A 15,359-nucleotide genomic window follows, 5' to 3' on the forward strand; every position below is an offset into this window, starting at 1 on the left:
ATATCTTAACAGAATTATTTAATAGGTAAATATATACATGTTATAGTTACAGAGTTATTAATACTGAACTATATAGGCTAAACTAAGAATAATCATTATTAAATTAAAAAGAATCATTATTATTTTATTGTTTACTTTCAACCAAATGTAATCATTATTAAATATCATGGTTTACTAAATCCCAAAAATTTACAGGAAGGATGTAATAACACAGGTGCTGAGACATGGTACGTACAACTCCAGCATTCCATAAGCCGAAAAAAAGCACTTCTACCTACATTGCTATCATATCATATGAGCTCATGCTCAGCTGAAGGAGTTTTTTCCCCCCGTGTATACCTAATATTTTTCTTAACTGTAATGCGACCACGCTAACCATATGCTAGTAACTGCCAATAGCTCGACACGTAGTCAAGCCATGAAAAAAGGCACCATAAGTACACTCTGATGAAAAATGAACCGCCATTTTTCTGTATTTAATGCCCCCCATTAATCACATGTGAAGTTTGCTGCTTCAGTAATTATGTTTGACACATGCACAATTACATATAAACCGCCATTACGAAATATCGGCGATCAAGTATCACGCTGCAAAATACGACATATCATCACGATAGTTCGTCCATCTCTGCGCATGCGCTAGCCACACAATTTCGCCAAGACCTCGTAAATCGCCAAATTTAGTCGCGGGTTGCGTTTCCTATGGAGGAAGTAAAAATACGCATCCGGGATGACGGCTTATTCTAAAAAGAGATGGAAAAAGATACGTTGTTTACAAATCTGTTTACAATAAATAAATAAATAAATAAAGTTACGATTATTTTTCAACAAATCTTCTCATTGGTTGTTGTACTATCGTTTGACGTCAAAATGTGGGCGGTGCGAAGAAGGAGCTAATACCTCTTTCGATCGGCGAAAGCCTTAACGTTTCGCACAGTAGAGGCGCTTGAGGATACCTCTTTTCTCTCAATCGTTAGTAGCAGTCGAACGAGAAGGAATCGCTTGCTACGTCACTCTCGTATCGAGATCTCGTCGCATGGTAGGAGGATACGGCCCATGGACAGCAAACATATGATCGATGAAGGGGTGTGGGAGTACTTGTAAATAAACAAGTGGCATTGGATGTTTGGAACGTGGCTGAGTAAGCCGAACGCACCGATGCACTTTAAAGCCTTGCCTCGTAAGCCTTGCCTCGACTTCATCTTTCACGTCCTCGATTTTCGGTTTCAACCAAGAGGCCTCTAATAACAATTTTGATCGGCCGGTCCTGCTGCAGTTCTTAAGTCTTATACTGGATGCCAGCCTTTTTCATCCAGCGGGTAACCTCCCGAAAATCAAGCTCGGTTTGAACGAACAATTTTAGATAAGGTCCATTGAGCTTGCTCTGAATATTGGGGGACAATCTCACGCAAAAAAATTTAATTGCGTCTTCCACTGCTTGCTCGATTTAACGTGAATTGCCGGAACAGTACGTTGCTGCCGAGGGGGCGGGATGCTCCTCACATGCTCGCTAGAACTTGTTTCTCCGCTTCCTACCTCATGGCTGCCAGGAGTGGTAGAAACGGGGGGGGGTACGTTGCTCTTTCTTCAAGCCTAACAAAGACTCTTTGATAGCTTCATACTTGTTTTTTGTAAGATTCACCTTTGACATTTTCTTGATGGCCATCGTAACCTCTGACCTTTCGGTCGAAATGTTGCTACTGCGCTCCATTTTGGCGGCCATATTGAATTTCGAAGCATTATCAGAATTATTTTCATTGCTAATTTCGTTTAATATTACATTTTCACTAGCATTTGCACTTGATTTACTACCATAACAATAGAATTCGCATAAATTCAATACATACAATTTCAACATCAGAATAGTCATATTCAGAATTTACGATGGATTTACCTTGCTTACTAGAAACGGGGGTAATGAAACCGTCCTCATCAATACTTTGCCCTTTACGCTTACGCGCTAATTTGGGCTTGCTTTATTAATAGCTTTATTTAATTTCTTCTTACGGAGAGCTTCTTTCTCTTTAGCTTCGTTAATTTTATCTAGCTTCTTCTGCTCGACCATTTTCATAAAGTCATCCCTGGTCGGGGGAAGGTGGAAAATTTGTACGTCAAGGCTATTAGCAATTTCATAAATTTTGAAAAATAATGTTTTACCCCATCTGTCAAGTTGCTCGTATCCATAGAGTCCAGCGGCGTTGAAGATCGCTTCATGAATCTCTTTTGCCGTTGAATTTCTTCATATTGCTGTTTCAGCTCGTAGAAAGTCACAATCAGCTTTGTTTTATTATCCAATTGCACAGGTGAAGTCTCGGCACAAGTATTCATACTGTTCACATTCACATCATTTTCAATATTCGATATATCCATGATTCTCATTATTATTGCTAAAATCCCCAGAAATCGGCTGCGTTGGCGGGAGCGCGTCAAACGCACGTCCTACCTCCTCGGCAGGGGCGTAGCTAGAGTTTCCAGCGCCAGGGGTCAACTGAAGAATTTGCGCCCCTTTCTGTGTGCCAAGAATGGAAAACATTTCCTTAAAAGATTTCATAGCATTAATTTGGCGCCCCCTGGATGCTGCGCCCAGGGACAGATGTCCCCCCTTGCCCCACCTTAGCTACGCCACTGCTCCTCGGTGTTCATCCTCGGAATCCGAATAGCATTGGCCGTTTTGCAGTGCAAGAGCGGTTACCATGACAAGCGTTGCATTTGAATTCGCCCCGAAAGGTGACCGACAAAGTGTCTTCCTGGTCGGTAAGACTTAATTATGTGTGTAATGTAATCTGGAAATTACATATCTTTGATTTACAATGGTTATGGGTGAGGTTCGAACTCGCAGCCTTTCCCAATCCAGTACATGAATTTTCTCTTGATTTAAAATTCAGCCTCTTTCTGCAAAAGGCAGGAATCGTACAACAGTACTCTGTAAACTGACGTCTTCTCTTCGTACGTTCTTATTGGTTGAAACTTAACAGTGCTAGCAAATGAAATACGAGTTCCGAACTTCTGCTATAAAATTTCTAAAAGTTTGCAGTTCGTGTGTGTGCCAACAAGTGAACTTGTTATTTGTGGTATCAGAGCTGGTACTCTAACGAAGGTATGTTGAATGTGCTTAAGTTTTGTTGGTGTATAAAATTACATACAACGATTCATAAAGTAGCTCACTCATATTTTTTATTTTTAATTGTTCAAATTGTCAGCTGTATATCATCAAAGTATGATATTGGTCTAATTCTTTTCAAGGGTATTTATATGTGTAAGTTTGAACTTTTGTCACATTTTCATATATTTAAAACAATCGAGATCTTATTTTCACGTTCATTTCTTTTAAGTTCTAAATTATTGGATGAAATCTAATTTTAAAGCTTGTACAATAATTTTATCAGGATTGTTATAGTATAAAACTGAAGTTTATTTGTTTCTCCGTTTCTTTTATTTATTTTTGCAACCGTAGTAGCGATGAAATTTGAATTTTAAATATAACACTCCTATATTTCTCTTGTGCATATTTTAATTTTTTTTTAAAAATCAGTTCTATAGCAATACGAAAGTACAATACGAAAGTACCTCTTGTACTTTCGTATGAAATTGATTTATACGAATATATTGTATGTACATAATCGTACTTGTTATTAAATTGATTTCACAAAGTTTTGTAATGTGTAATTAAATTGGATAACAGCACATCGTTTGATTAAAATTATGTAATTAATATTTATTTTAAAAATTGTGTTAGCAGTAGGTTTTCTGTGAATTTTTCATACGTATTTATTGTGTTCTGTTTTTGATTAAAAAGGAGAAAATATTTCTTTTTGTAATAGGCTTAGATATTTATATTATTACTTTTGTTCATTTGTCTCAGACGCAACAGGATCGCTGAGAGTCAGCAATAAAGATTCGAGGAACTGTGATGATTATTGAAGTACGGTTTCATATAATCCACTTTTTGTTCAGTAATGCTAACTCTATGTTATTTGCGGATATTTTCATTAGATTATAACTCAACAAACTTGACAACTTTCGGTACATTTTATTTATGTGATGAATTTTATATCTCGTAACATATTAAAGTACTAAATTTTTGCAGTGAATTAAATAAATTTAAATGGAAACTTTTTGTAAACTTGAGTAAAATAATGAAAAATGACTTCAGAACTGGTTTGAAATTAAAATACCTGGTTTCACACTTTGAGTCATGAAATGTAGTTTATTTGCATTCACTGTAAACAAAGTATACTTTTGAATAGATTTAAAAAATCTGCAACAAATTATAAACCATTCAGTTTCATTAATATTGCTGGAAAAAGGAATTTGATAATGTATTGGAATAATTACAGAGAATGTGATATGAGTTAAATCATACTATCATTTCTTCAAGGACACACAGTACACCAGTATTTCACCTTAACCCTTTCAGGACTGGGTCCCATATACGCGTTCTCTAAGAATGTCTCTTACAGCCTGGCGTCCCATCCATGCATCACTAGAGATTGCATTCAGAGCACGGATGATGCGTATACACATTTTAAACTGGAACGTTTTTCTGAAAGCCACTAGATGGCATAATAGGTCCATTACTTTTGAAATGAACGCAGTTTTATGTTCCTGACCTTCAGTTTGATATATTCTGCTTGACTTTGGTATTTTACTCATCAGCTGTTGCGAGAGAGGGGGGAGCGTAAACAGAGGTGGGCTCTTTAAATCGCTGCATGCTAATCAAAACATTTGTGTATCTGATTTATATCCAATTCCTTTTTTTTTTTTTTTTTCTATTTTTTCCCTCTACTATGTACGGTCTTTTAGGGTTACTGTGTGGAGTTTTTTTATGTTTTGCATTGCCTTAAGATATATTTCCGTTTCTTCTCTTTTTATTTAGGAAAGCCTCACCTCCAGTCTATTATGGTGGGAAGGCGCTATTTATCAGAGGAAAAATATCCTCGTATGGTTAGTGAACCATTTACTAACGCAAATGAGAGTGATGATTCATTTTCTAAAGAGTTAGAAAGTGATACTTCTCCGTGCTTTGAGATTTACCACACTCGGTTTTCATTTTTAATTTTGTTACTTCTTACTGTAAATAGTCTTTATTGTGTTGTTTTACTAACTTTATTGATAGATTTTATCAATGAAACTTTGGATGAATTTGAATAGCACTTCTGAAAATTATTTTACAAGATAAGCAATTTTTTAAGTATATTTTCGTGTAAAATAAAGAAAAAAAAAAAAAAAAAAAACGTTATTAAGTACTAATTTTAACATATATAAGATCTCAAGTAATAATCTAAAATGATACCCAAAATTGCGAAGCTAGAAGCAAAACTTTTTTTTTATATATATAAAATTAGGCTTAACGATGCAAAACCTCCGTCCTGTACAGTGACTGCCTTCGATTTCCTTCCGTCCCACACAAGCGCCTTAAAGAAAGGTGGGCCGTAGTGAAAGAGTTAAATTATTGTCGTCTTCTTCTGTGTTCAGTAAAACTTCTGTATCAGTATTTATCAGAGATTTAAAAGCTCTTCCTGTATCACAGTGTGTGGTTATACTAGACGCGGTTATGTCTTTTCCGAAAGCTTTCAACACATGGTTTTGGATTCCAGAAAGTGAGAAGAACCATATACTAGCAAATCTTTAACTATTTTTGCATTTAAAGTGTGCTATATATTGAAAATTGCGTACTGGTTACAAATTTGTGATAAATAATATTGATTACATAGTTTGTCATTAAAATAAGTGTTTGTCATGCTTAAAACATTTACTGGGTAAAAATATATTTTAGGGTACATCTTGGCAATTTTTGGCGGTACATAGATATTGCATTTGTGCAATTCTTTGACTTATTATTTTGGCTTGCATAATGGCACGCTACACAAAGCCATAACAAGACAAAGAATTGCACAAGCTCGGTATCCATGTACATATCGACCTATTTTTCACTTAAAAAAAAATCCTCAAATTGCACAAAAATGGCATTGCGCACTCCCTTGACTTTATCCATGTACACGTCAACCTATTTTTACTTGGAAAAAAATTATCCAAGAATTGCACAAACTTGCATTGTGCACTCCCTTCACTTTGTCCATGTACACATCGATATATTTTCACTTAAAAAGTCAAAGGAGCACCCACTTCTACAATAAGGGCAAACAAAAAATACATAATCTTAATAAACTACATTTTAAACCAAACAATAAAATAACATAAAAAAGGAAAAACATATTATACATTTAAGCACTACAGAAAGCAAATATCCACTTACACTATTTAGAAGTTCCTTCGTCTTTAGTCTGTGGCACACAAAATTCCTTAACAGCATCCAAAAACTTGCTAAAATTATCTGAACTCGAATGCGTATATTGGCGTCACCACATCTGAACCTTTCTTCTTACAAACCCATTCAAATCCATCTAAATGGTTTTTGTGTTCGACTAGACGCATATCCTTCCTACATATAGGACACTTATAATAGCTACTAAGTAAAACTTCATTTACACACCAGTCAATTAACGCTCTTTTCCCCTTTCGTTTCAAATCATACAGAAACTTCAAATTAATCTTACTACATTCAGCCATTCTACTGTCTAAGCAATAAAAACAACACACACCACAAAAGTGCTTACAAAGTATCCCATGATTCAAAATTTCCCAGAATCATGCACCTGATTACACCAAAATAGGGTTTCCATAACATTCAACCACTCAGGCTACCATAAATGAAACAACAACTTGGCGATAGTTGAAATAGAAACTTTGCCATAATACAAGGGGTACCTTAAAGTCTACTCTAATCCATCTAATTTTATCATCGGTCTAGGTGTAATTTTTTATAAAAAAGCATCAGTAGCATAAAATGTACAATGATCATATTTTCATTTTTCTTTGGTGTGTGTTTTAAGAATGATTTCTGTGTATGTGCATGCATACACACACACACAGATATATATATATATATATATAAAAGTTGTTTGGGAAAAAAAGAGAGAATGCATGATCACAAATGAAATGTAATGGGGTTATCACATCTAACAACTCGTGATGCTAAAGAGAAACTTTTCTGACAAATGTTGTTCTCCTTCACTTACCAGTAGAGGGTGTCTAGCTAAAACATCTCTTGTTGAAACCTATATCCCACATAGCCGTGCATGACATTTGACAGTTGAGATGATAATATCTCCCTTAAACCTATGTTCCTTGTAGCTTTTTCCCAAAGAACTTAGGTAAAAATATATTTCAGGGTACCCTTTCGTGAAAATTGGCAATTTTTTGGCACTATTCCTGTTTACATCTAACTCCCTCCCCAGTAAAATGGCATCCAAAACATAATGCAATAAACCATAATTAAAACAAAAGTATGTAATCTCAATAAACTGCATTTTAAATCAAACAAGGAAATAGCACAAGAATGGATATACATGTTATCTAATCTATGCAGTTCAAAAAGGAAATACAGTCAAAAGTCGTTAATCCGGACTCGTCGGGACTTTGTCGATTCTGGATTATCGATTTTTCCGGATTATAAATCATCAGTTTAAATCTGGTAAGATGGCATGCAGAAATTATAAAATTAAAAATATGAAGCTGTAATTTATGAAATAAAGAACAATTATGATCTAAAGGGTATCAAAATTTACAAAAAAAAAAAAAAAAAAAAAAAAAAAAAAAAAAAAGCTTAATATTTATTTGTTTACTTTATTAAACATTTCTTTCAATGTAAGTTGTTTAAGTTGCTTCATTTTATGTGATAATACTTTCTCTTTAATTCTATAAACAGACATAATTTCTTGTTCAGTTACAAAGTTCTGCTGTTCAAGTCCTATAATTGCTGTGTCGAGAATACCGACTAATTTGTCAATCGAAATTTTTTCATTTTCAATGACCTCTGTGTCACTTTCTTCACTATCGGAAGCAAATTATGATGACGAGGAATTTGATTTAAATCCTATCAAAGACGGAGTACATCGAGATGAAATACTACATTTAGTAAGGAATTATAAGCCAAATAAAATAACATCCGCCCTGAATATAAGGATAGTGCTGACAGATCAACTTCCAATTCATTGTGCGCCACGGCACCCCCCCCCCCCTGCCGCAGAGCAGCGTGAAATTGATAAACAGATTTCGGAATGGTTAGAGAAACAAAGGATATGCATTTATCCATTTTTTGCTGCAATTCCACTTTTTGTTTGATGGACATTGAAACGTACTTTCGCTTTGTAGATCCTTTGGAAGCTCCAGCATCAAAAATTCTATTTGTCATAATCGAGAGTTCAAGCTTACTTTTATAAAATTGCTGTAACAGTCTGCAAAAAGTAATAAGCCGGATCCAATTTGAAGATTAAGGAACAACGCAATCTGCAACATTAACTGAAATAGATAATTAGATATTTTTAGCTTATACCGTCCGTTATGCATTAAACGCGCATGCGTAAATGTATTATTCGCATGCGCACACACATATGCGCAGCCATAAAGGTCTTGCACGCATGCGTAGAAGCCTATGCGCATGAGTCAACGTGACGCTTGCGCAGAAAGTTTGTAGCTTTGAGGTCCGGATTATGGGTATCCGAATTAACGACTTTTGACTGTATCAACTTACCTTATTTTAAAATTTCTGTTTCTTCGATTTGTGTGACGCACATAATTTCTTAACAGCATCCAAAAACTGTTTAAAATTATTGGTGAAAATATATTTACGGGTGCCCCTTGGTGATAATTGGAAATTTTTAACTGTACATGACACCGAGTTTATGCAGTTCTTTGACTTGTTATTTTGCTTTGTGTAGCGACCATTATTGCACCAAAAATCACCGCTACACATATCCAAAATAATAAGTCAAAGAATTGCACAAACTCAGTATCCATGTACACATCGACCTATTTTCACTTTAAAAAAAATCGGAGAATTGCACGAACTAGCCATTGTACACTCCTTGATTTTGTTCATGTACACATCGATCTATATTCACTTGAAAAGTCAAAGGAGCAGCCAACAAAAGATATATAATCTCAACAAACTTCATTTTAAATGAAATAACATAAAAAAGGAAAATCATCTTAGCGCTACACAAAGGAAATATCCACTTACCTTATTTACAAATTTCCCTGTCTTCAGTGAAACAAATTTACGTAAGAGCATCCAAAAACTTCCTAAAATTATCTGAATTAGAATCTGTATACTGGTGTCGCCACATAAATTCACAAAAATAAGAGTAAAAAGTATCCTCCATAGTGCAGGTATCCTCCAACATTAGACCATACGCATTTCCTTCCTATAAACAGGACACTTATAATGGCAACTAAGTAAACCTTCATTTACATACCAGTCAATTAATGCTGTTTTCCTTGCATTCCAAATCTTGCGGAAACTTCAAATTAATCGTACAACATTCAGCCATTTTATTGTGTAAACCACAAAATAACAATGTACTTCTTATCCAAAATCCGTCCCATCATTCAAATTCACTGCGTCACGCAACCAATTATGTCATAATAGGGTTTTCATAGCATTCAACTACTCAGGTTACCATAGATGAAACAACAACTTAGCAATAATCCAAGGGGCACCCTTAAATCTACTCTAACCAAATTATCTAAACTAGAATCTGTATACTGCCATTGCCATATTAATTCACAAAATTAAAAATGAAAAATATCCTACAGACTGTTGGTAGCATTTTTTTAAAAATCCCTTTTTATTACACCCTACATACCTTCCATAATGTTGATATGAGCTCTAGTTTTGAAATCTTTAAATCTCACTCATAATTTACCAAGAGGTGAACGAAGGCATTTAAATCTTCATTTACACACCAGTCAATCAATATTTTCTTTTCCAATCCTTCCAAAGTGTACAGAAACTTCAGGTTAATCGTACCATCAGCAGGCATTTTACATTGTAAATCATAAAATAAGCAATGTACTTCCTAACCAACATCCATACCCAAGTAAGCCCTTACGAATATTTTCCCATCAGTTAAAATCGCCACAATCATGTCATAACAGGATTTCCGTGACATTAAACTACTCAGGTTACCAGAAATCAAGCAACAGCTTGGCCATAATCCAAGGGATACCCTAAAATATAGACTAACCAGAGCGAGTTTTCACATAATTCAGTCAATTGGATAACCTGAAAGCCAAATTTCTGAGAAATGTTTCGTTTAAGGTGATGTTGAGTGAGCTTGTATATCTAGTACCAGTTTAAAGATTCTAGAAGACACTTGATAATGAAGCCAAGGAAGTGAGATAAAAACACAAGACTGATGCAAATGAGTAAAAAAGTTTTAATTACAGTAATTGCTTGAAAAAGTAGCATTTGATGCACAACTACAGTAAAGAAATTGGCAGACTTTCTTGATGACACCAAATATATCACACACAGCTGCAGCACCAACTAGAATTTTGGAAATGAGTTCCTTATTAAATTCAAGGAAAGTCTTCTAAATAAGGTTCTTAAGATGTTGATAAAGTGTACGACATGGCAAGTTAGGTGATCATGGGAGCATACATATAGGATCACATGACCCAGTCTAATAGCTTGAAAGGATAATATCCTGATAATTCTTGATGTCTTGTAATAAAATGATCCGGCAGTCTATCATGCTGGAACATATGAACCACCATCTGGATGCGGAAATACCTTTCTGCAATTCTAGCAAGACTTCTAGAGAGAAACTGTGGACCTCTCCCGCTGAGTCCAGAAATAAAATATTGACTTTTTGACCAGTCATGTACTTATTCATCACCTCGGAATGGGAAATTGTGACATATGTATGTGGAAAAATACTGAATTGCTTCTTGCTGGTAAGCAAGATGCCTTCTAACACCTTTGCATTTTATTTTCAAGCATATTTTCTATGATAAAAATGATTGTATTCTATTATCTAAGTTTGTTTTGTATTTAATTAAACATCCTATATATAAGTATATATATATGCAGTGAAAGCTCGAGAAATTCTGAATGCCGAATAATTGGAAATTCTTGATGGTCTAACTTCTAAAATATACACTTTACAGCAGAAAAGCCAAATAACTAGAAGAAGAAATTTCCAGTCAAAAATCGTAGATAACTTTGATTACAAAAGCTAACATATTTTCATAGGCCTGTGAAAGAAAAGTAACTAATTCAATTATGAAATCTCATCTACAATGAAAGCTGAGGAGAGCCTGCCAAAACTGTGATAATTATTTTAGCAGAAGTTTGAAAGAACTGATTGTTGGCTGTTTAGTTAGATAATCAAGAATTAACTTCTAAAATATACACTTTACAGCAGAAAAGCCAAATAACTAGAAGAAGAAATTTCCAGTCAAAAATTGTAGATAACTTTGATTACAAAAGCTAACATATTTTCATAGGCCTGTGAAAGAAAAGTAACTAATTCAATTATGAAATCTCATCTACAATGAAAGCTGAGGAAAGAACTGATTGTTGGCTGTTTAGTTAGATAATCAAGAATTATAAGTTGCAGACATAGCATACAAAAAACTTAAATTGCTTAGCATAATTTTTCACTTTATATTGTGATTGTTTATCCACTTTCAAATAAAGATGCATATCGTTCCTATTAACCAGAGCTGAATTAACCAGTAGGTCCTAAGTTTGTGCTTATCTTGTGCATACTTAGAATATCAAGGAAAGGTGCTTAGGGACTCGTGAAAGAGGATCATCACAATTTCTCAGAGCCAGTTTTAGCATGAAATATATGGACCAAGATTGAGAGAGAAGTAATGGGGGAAAAATGTCATAAATTTATGGGAACCAAAATCTTTTAACTGCTTAGAGCCATTCCCACTGGGGTTTATCTGAGCTAACAGAGTCAGTTCCATGTACCGACTAACACTGCTACGTCTGCAGTTCAGATTTTTCAACTTGCTGCCCTATGGGGAAAAAACTGCTTTTGGAGATGGGTCAGGTACATTAGTTGTCCCCGTTAGCTCAGATAAACCCCAGTGGGAACGGCCCTTAAAAGTCTTAATCCATTCCTGCCATTAATGCACACTTTTCTTGATCCAAGATCCCTTAATTTTGTGAATACTTCACTACACACTACTGTTACATTTTGGGAAGGTACTAAATTTAAATCACTTTTTAAAATCCAAGGGAAAAACAGAAAAATAACAGTTAACTTATTACCTTTCCTCCAAAAATCTGCCTTATCCAGAATTTATCAGGTTTACTTAAATTGAATTGTGGCATCATGCTTGTTCATTAAGGCCCATATCACACAGCGTTGTTTCACACGAACAACTGTTTCGGACAATTTTTCTGCCTGGTTTACTATTGAAAGAAAGACGCGCGACTTTTTCCTTCCTTTCCAAAAAAATTGCAGGTTGTTCGTTTTCAACCAATCAGCTATCAGCTTGTTTGTAGTGGGGAACCAGTTTCCCCTGCGTTAACCCCAAAGCGATCTGTTTTGATTGGCTGTTGTGACAAAGCAGAAAAATTGTTCCAAACAGTTGTTCTTCCGAAACAAACCGACGTGTGATAGCCCCTTTAGGATGCTTAATCACTTTGTTTGGCAACAGTTTTCATTTGTTCCATCTCATCATCATATTCGTGTTTGGTGTCTTTACAAGTCTCATTTTTTAAATTTTTCATTAAATGTGTTGGGTACTAAATTTTTAAATATTCTCGTTAGTTGAGCGTCTCATTACTTGTCTTTCCATTTAGCCAACCCAAATTTGGAATTTGTTTTATTATCTATTTCATGTTTTGTAAAACTTTAATGAATTTTTGATTAACAAACTCAATAATTTGAAAGCGAGCAATGGCAACACTGCACGGAAAAGAAAAACATTTTGTCTTTAGCGCACGAGAATGTGTATCTGAAATTCTAAAGATATGCTCATTTTAAAATTATTTTGCAATATTGCTGTTGAACTGGATTTTGTGGTTTAAGTGCGAAGACCATGGTATTTAATAAATAAAGGTAACACACAAAACATTAAAAAAAGTCCCTTTTGGGCATAATGTAAAATGTAAATGCTTTCAGATTTTTTTATTATTTTTAATTTAATTTTTCTTGCTTTTAATAAAGGAAAAATAATCAATAGTTCTTTTCAAAATCTACTTGATTACTTAATTCATGTTTTGTAGACAAAATAGCCACATTTGCATGCGTTCTTTTGTTAAAAACTTTCTTAATGCAATTTCTGAATGCAGATACAGTTGAATTAAACTGTATTCATAAATTATCTTTGAAAGCTGTAATTTTACTTTAGCATCTGTGGTTATTAAAATAGCAGGATTTTTAAATCTTGATTATTCTGATGAAATTGCTGTAGCATTTATATCATTTAGTTGTTCAAGTATTAAGTGATAAGCTGCTTTTTTTATGCCTAAATTCAGGGAAATCAATTTTATGCCAATTTGAAACTGCAGATTTAGAAGATGTTTTGCATAATTTTTCATATTCTCATTTTAGTTGCTAGAAGAAACGTCTGTCACTTCTTTTATTTCTAATGGAAAAGTATTTTTCTGAAAAATTAATTCTTTTATCAGCTGATGTTTGACTGATTTCTAACTTTTCTTTCCACTTCTCAGTAAATTCTGTTAATGTATTCATCCGTAATGGTAAATTTTTTTACATTTTTAAAGAGTATTTCCTGTGTGTTGACATGCTGGCACAAGTTTAAACATAAATAAAAGTACCATAGCTTTCGCAGGTGACCCGTCTGCTTTGTTAAGTGGAGCAAGAATGGATTCTGGCAAAGTAGACAGGTCATCTGTGGAAGCTCTTGTAATTGTATTTAAACATTGTTCCAGAATATCAACCTAAAGTATTTTAATCTTGTTTTTAACTTAAATCTAAACTCAAATGCCAGTTAATTTTTAAACATATTTCTTCTTATTTTTTTGCAAAGAAAGAGACAGTTCTTCTGTTTACTTATTTAATTCAGCATGCTAAAGTATACCAAAGCTATCGGCCTAAGGAGAAGGATGCCTTCGTAATTAATGGAAAAAACCACAAAAATGACCATGCAGCTGGAATTCGAACCCAGATTAATTCATCTTGTAATTGCACAGTTTTATGTGTTGTTATAATTCTTTATTGTAAGACTTTGTTTCCTTTTTCTATTTCTTGCGAGAATAATTTCCATGCAGATAACTTATATGGAATTTAAGATGGATTTGCTTCAAGAGGCTATTAGTTTCGGCCTGTTGAATGATTTATCATTTGATGCTTTGTGTAATTTTTTCACATTTATGTAATTGTTAATGAATAATAATAAGCTGAAAATTATCTACATAACATGTACATAACATCTACATAAAGTACATAACATTGATTTTTCTGCCTCACTTTGAAATATTTGGTCATTCATAATTAATAATGAAATATTTGCCTCACTTTGAAATATTTGATCATTCATAAGTTTTTAATTTGGTTTACTCAACTGATTAGGAAAAAGCATGCAGATGACTGTTTTTTGCGGGAAACATGTGCCTTTGTAAAGCATTTTCTAGAAAACTGGCTTGTGTTTACTTCTCATGGGGGGGGGGTGGAAAACACAAAAATGCCTATTTATCTCTCTTAGGGGAGGTAATGTTTTCCATCCAAAAATTCAGTAGGAGTTTCCAGTGTGTAAGCATGGATTAGGGTGCCCACAACATGTTTTTACTATTTTCAGAATGATATCTGTGTGTCTGTGCATCTGTGTGTGATGATATTTTCATCCACAATAACTCTTTCATGAACTTCCAAAAATTTATGTTTTCCTCATTCATATAAAGAGTCAATTAAGTTTTGGTTCAAATTGAACAACTTAAAGTAGCACTTTACAGAAGGCAGTATCTGATTTGTTACTATCTGTAATTATGGCTTTATCACTATGTGTCGTTAAAAGAAGGAAGATTACTTTATTTGGCTTATGCTTGCAAGACAGGAGAATTATTTTATTGTCAAAGCAAACCAAGAAATAGAAGATGTGCCTACTTTTCTATCTTTTACCTTCAGACATTCATCTGGAATTTCTGGTTCATTCTTTTGTAAAGTTTCAGTCATGTTAAAATTAAAAGGTGGTTTCAAAAGCTCAGTGGCCTCTGAAACAGAAGTAAACTAGCTGTTCATGGTTTTATGACAATTTGATTTATGTATAGACTTAACTCAAGTCTTTTACAAAATATTTAAATAATGGGAGACTTTTAGTATTTGTAGACTTCCCAACATAAGGAAAAGCATCAATCATGTATTTGGCAAACAAGCAAATTAAGAAAAAAATAACTGAGCTGAACTTCAAAATTATAACCTGCATAAAAGCTAAACATTCATAAAATTTTCGAACACCTCGTGCATTGTAATTGAATAATATAAGCAAACGATCCAAGTAATGCAGAATGCATGTTTTTTAAAGTCAAATAA

The 15,359-nt window shown here is 34.0% G+C and overlaps 1 protein-coding gene across 4 annotated transcripts in view; it reads left to right on the forward strand.

Annotated features, from left to right (window-relative positions):
* The first annotated feature begins 2,959 nt into the window (after positions 1 to 2,959).
* atl (atlastin GTPase) overlaps positions 2,960 to 15,359 on the forward strand; it is a 254,971-nt gene continuing 242,571 nt past the window's right edge. The window contains exon 1 of one of the 4 annotated variants that reach the window (XM_085807529.1): positions 2,960 to 3,097. The gene's annotated coding sequence lies outside the window, so the exon portion shown is untranslated. The other 3 variants (XM_085807534.1, XM_085807530.1, XM_085807531.1) reach the window with 3 other exon arrangements.

The sequence above is a fragment of the Stegodyphus dumicola genome, chromosome X1 (assembly GCF_044657685.1).
Source record: "Stegodyphus dumicola isolate Sdum_Otavi_A_Nest chromosome X1, ASM4465768v1".
NCBI classification, from domain to species: Eukaryota; Metazoa; Arthropoda; class Arachnida; order Araneae; family Eresidae; genus Stegodyphus; species Stegodyphus dumicola.